General features: G+C 38.4%; 1 pseudogene; it reads right to left on the bottom strand.

Moving 5' to 3' along the window:
* Window positions 1-752: 752 nt before the first annotated feature.
* LOC102892546 lies at window positions 753-5,139 on the bottom strand (annotated as a pseudogene).
* Window positions 5,140-5,145: the final 6 nt, after the last annotated feature.

Raw genomic sequence — 5,145 nt, 5'->3', positions numbered from 1 at the left:
TCCACCTGCCAACCATTAGTTTGTTCTCTGTATCTATGAGTATGTTTCTGTTTTGTTTGTTCATTTATTTATTTATTTTTAGATAATACATATAAGCGACATCATATGGTATGTGGCTCTCTGTTGGCCTTATTTCACTTTGCATAATAACCTCTTAGGTGCATTCATGTTATCGCAAATGGTAAAATTTCATATTTTATGGCCAAGTAATATTCCATTGTATATATATACCACATCTTCTTTATCCAATCGTCTATCGATGGACTCATAGGTTGCTTCCATATCTTGGCTATTGTAAATAATGTTGCGACAAACATAGGGATGCATACATCTTTTTGAATTAGTGTTTAGGATTTCTTCAGATAAATTCAAGTGGAATATGGCAGTTCTATTTTTAATTTTTGAGGAACCTCCATACTGTTTTCCATAGTTGCTGCACCAATTTCTAATCCCGTCAAATGTGCACAAGGGTTCCCTTTTCCCACACCTTCGCTAACACTTGTCATTTATAGATTATTGATTGATTGATTGATTTATAAACTGCATCTTCTGTATTTTGCATACTTTAATTTCAGAGCAAAATAAACAAAACACACCACAACATCCAAACCCAATGTTAAATGCAGGAAAGGAAGGCTTGAGGCCCTTGTGTCCTTCTTTAGGCAGAAAAGAGAGAAAAAACTATTAGACATCAGCAGAGGAAACAAGGTGGGCCAGGGCCATTCAGGACTGCTGAAGGAGCCATGGAGACACTATACAAAGGGCACAAGGTCTGCAGGTGGAAACTCCTTATCTACTTCTTCCATGCAAGAGGCATTCTTATCACTCTCAGGAACAGGGGGAATGTCATCAAGAACAGCAGCATTGGGTTCTTCTGCTGTCACTTCATCTTCATCAATGCCTAGACCTAGCTTGGTCATGTGATAGATGCAGCTGGAATGCGTCTAGGAATCCTAAAGTGAGAAGCCAGAAGAGAGCAGTGCTGTTTCAAATAGCAGCATCACAAGATCCTTGACAGCCTTGTCATTCTCATCTTCCTCTGCTTTCTGTCTCAGAGTCTCCACAATGAGTGGTTGGGGTTGATCTCAATGGGGCTGATGCATTTCGGTCATCACTTATCCCATCACGGAATTGCCCTGAAGTGCCTGGGCTTTCATGATCTGCTCCACGTTGGCTGTTCAGCCTTAAGTGCTAGTCACAATGCGGCAGGGTGAAGACACAAGCCTATTGGGGATTATCACTTTCTCAACCTTCTTATCTAAGATTTCTTTCATGAGTTTACAGATGTTCTCAAACTTGGCCTTTCTCTTTCATTTTCTTTTTCTCCTCTTTATCCTCAGGTAGTTCCAGGCCCTCGTTAGCAACTGAGATCAGGCTCTTCCCATCAAACTCTTTGAGCTGCTGCATGCAGTTTTCATCAACAGGCTTCATCATATATACTACCCTGAGGCCCTGCTTCTGCACTCACTCCACAAAAGCAGAGTTGGCAACCTGCTCTGTGCTCTCACCAGTGATGTAATAGATGGACTTCTGGGTCTCCTTCACGCGAGAGACGTATTCCAAAAGAAAAGTCATTTCATCCCCAGACTAGAAGGTGTGATAGCGCAGCAGCTCATAAAGGCGTCACCAATTAGTAGAGTATTCATTAATTCCAAGCTTTAGGTTGTTAGGGAATGCCTCATAGAATTTCTTATGGTTCTCCTTGTCATCTGCCAGCTCAGAGAAGAGCTCAAGGCACTTCTTAACGCCTTGATGTTTCTACAAATGACCTTCAAGATGTTACTCTGCTGGAGCATTTCTCAGGAGATGTTCAGGGGAGGTCCCCAGAGTCAACCACACCACGAATGAAGTTGAGATACTCTGGTATCAACTCATCACAGCTGTCAATGATGAACCCACAGTGGACATAGAATTTAATGTTGTTCTTTTTCTTGTTCTCAAAGAGGTCAAAAGAAGCCCAACTGGAGATGAATAGCAATGCCCTCAGTTCTAACTAGCCTTCTACAGAGAAATGTTTGACTGCCAAGTGGTCTTCTTAGTTATTGGTAAGGCCCTTGTAGAACTCTCCATTTTCCTCTTGAGTGATGTCATCAGGGGTTCTGGTCCAAATGGGCTTGGTCTTGTTCAGTTCTTCCTGATTGATATATTTCTTCTCAATCTTCTTTGTTTTCTTTTTCTTATCCTTAGCACTATCATCCTCCTCACCTGAGCCCACATCCTTAGTCTTGAGCTTCTTCTCATCATCTTTATCTTCCCCTTCTTTCTTACCTTCCTCTTTCTCTGCTTCATTATCACTGATTTCTTTTTCTCACCCCTTCTCCAAATAAAGGGCGGTGGGGTAACCTATCTACTGTGAGTGCTTCTCTACCACTTCTTTGACCCACTTCTCCTCTAAGTACTCTGTCTGGTTTTCCTTAAGGTGGAAGATCACTTTGATACCGTGGCCAATGGGCTCACCAAAGTCAGCTTGTACAGTGAAGGAACCCCCAGCAGAAGACTCCCTTGCATACTGCTTATTAACATTGTGCTTTGTGATCACAACTACTTTCTCTGCCACCAGGTAGGCAGAATAAAAGTCAACACCAAATTGTTCAGTCATGGAGATGTCTGCACCAGCCTGAAGAGCCTCCATAAATGCTTTAGTACCAGACTTGGCAATGGTTTCCAGATTATTTATGAGTTCAGCTTTAGTTATGCCAATACCTGCATCCACCAGAGTCAGAGTACATTCCTGGGGTTTGGAGATTATGTCAGTTTTCAGCTCTTTACCACTGTCCGATTTGGAAGATGAGTCAGGCTCTCATAGCATATTTTATCCAAGGCACCAGAAATGATACTGATTAATTCTAGAAGGAAAAATTCCTTCCTGGAATAGAAGATATTGATGGGAGACATGAGTTTGACATTCTGCCTGGAAGACTAAAGTCTCCACCTTCTCTTCTCCATGGTGCACTTCCTCAGGTGAAGAGATGCAAGTGCTAGAGAGCAAGGTGAGCAGGGACTATGGCTGGCTCACATACCACTGTTGATTTATTGAGGTGAGGTGATATCTCATAGAGATTTTAAATTGCATTTCTCTGATGATTAGTGACATTGAGCATCTTTTCATATGTCTATTCATCATGTGTCTGTCTTCTTTGGAGGAATGTCTGTTCAGGCCCTCTGCCCATTTTTTAATCAAATTGTTTTCTTTTTTGGTTTTAAGTTACATGAATTCTTTAAATATTTTGAGTATTAACCCAATATCAGATGTATCCTTGGAGAATATCTTATCTCATTTAGTAGATTGTCTTTTTGTTTTGTTGGTGGTTTCCTTTGCTGTGTAAAAACTTTTTAGTCTGATGTAGTCCCAACACCATGAGCACGGTATATACTCCCATTTATTTGTTTCTTCTTCACTTTCTTTCTTCAATAACATAATTTTCCAAGAACAGGTCTTTTACCTCCTTGGTTAAATTTATTCTTAGGTATTTTATTTTTCTGATGTAATTGTAAATGGGATTGTTTTCTTAATTTCTCTTTCTGATAGTTCATTTTTGGTGTGTAGAAATTCAACTAATTTCTGAATATTAACTTTTATCCTACTAATTTACTGAATTCCTTTATCAGTTCTAACAATTTTTTGGTGAAATCTTTAGGATTCTCTCTATATAGTATCGCGTTATCTGAAAATGATGACAGTTTTACTTCTTCCTTTCCGATGTGGATGCCTTTTATTTCTTTTTCTTGTCCAATTGCTCTTTTTCTGTCCTTTGATTCTAAATGATCCCTTTGGTGAGTAGAGTAATCTTGGTTGTAAGTCCTTGCTTTTCATCACTTTATCACTTTGAATCCCTTCTGGCCTGCAAAAATTTTTTTAAATTTAATTTTATTTATTTTATATTAGTTTCAGGTATATGTTACATTGGTTAGACATTTGTATAATTTATAAAGTGATCCTCCTGATTACTCTAGCACCCATCTGGCACTACACACAGCTCTTACAATAATATTGACTATATTTCCTATGCTGTACTCTACATTCCTATGGCTGTTTCGTAGCTACTAAATTGTACTTCTTCATCCCCTCACCTTTTTCACCCAGCCCACAACCCCTCTCCCCTCTGGCAATCACCAGTTTGTTCTCTGTATCTGAGTCTGTTTTTGTATAGTTTGTTCATTTCTTTTGTTCTTTAGATTCCACATATAAGAATCCATGTCATTGCAAATGGTAGGATTTCAGTTTTTTGATGGCTGGGTAATATTCCATTACGTATATGTACCATAACTTCTTTATCCAATCAACTATTGATGGACACTTAGGTTGCTTCCATATGTTGGGTATTATGAATAGCACTGCTGTGAACATAAGAGTGCATAGATCTTTACAAATTAGTGTTTTGGTTTTCTTTAGATAAATACTCAGAAGTGCAATTGCTGGGTCAAAGGTGGTTCTATTTTTAATTTTTAAAAATTTATTTATGTACTTTAGCATTTTATTTTATTATTAATTTCAAGTATACAGTACATTGGTTAGACATTTATATAGTTTATGAAATGGTCCCCCAAATTACTCTATATTTGAGGAAACTGTTTTCCATAATGGCTGTACTAATTTGCAATCCCATCAACAGTGCACAAGGGTTCTCATTTCTCCACATCCTCATCAGCACTTGATGTTTTTTGATTTATTGATGATAACCAATCTGAAAGATGTGAAGTGATATCTTGTTGTGGTTTTAATTCACATTTCTCTGATGACTAGTGTCTTGAGCATCTTTTCATATGTCTATTGGCTATCTGTATGTCTTCTCTGGAGAAATGTTTATTCAGGTCCTCTGCCCTTTTTTTTTTTATTACACCCAATGACCTTTTCCCTAAATTTTTAAATTTTATTATTATTATTTTTTTAAGTTTATTGGGGTAACATTGGTTAATACGATTATATAATTTTCAGGTGTACATACTCAGTTCAACATCTATATATTCTATTGTACGATTATCACCCAAAGTCTAGTTTCCTTTGGCTACCATATATTTGATCCCCTTTACCCACTTTGCCCTCCCTCTACCCTGCTATATTTAACCCCCTTTACCCCATCTACCTCTCCCCTACTCCCCTACTCCCTACCCTCTGATAGCCACTAGTTCATTGCCCATGTCCCT

This window comes from Pteropus alecto, unplaced genomic scaffold (genome assembly GCF_000325575.1).
Source record: "Pteropus alecto unplaced genomic scaffold, ASM32557v1 scaffold38, whole genome shotgun sequence".
Lineage (NCBI taxonomy): Eukaryota > Metazoa > Chordata > Mammalia > Chiroptera > Pteropodidae > Pteropus > Pteropus alecto.
The sequence above is the reverse complement of the archived record's forward strand: the minus strand, read 5'-3'. Positions and strand labels throughout refer to the sequence as shown.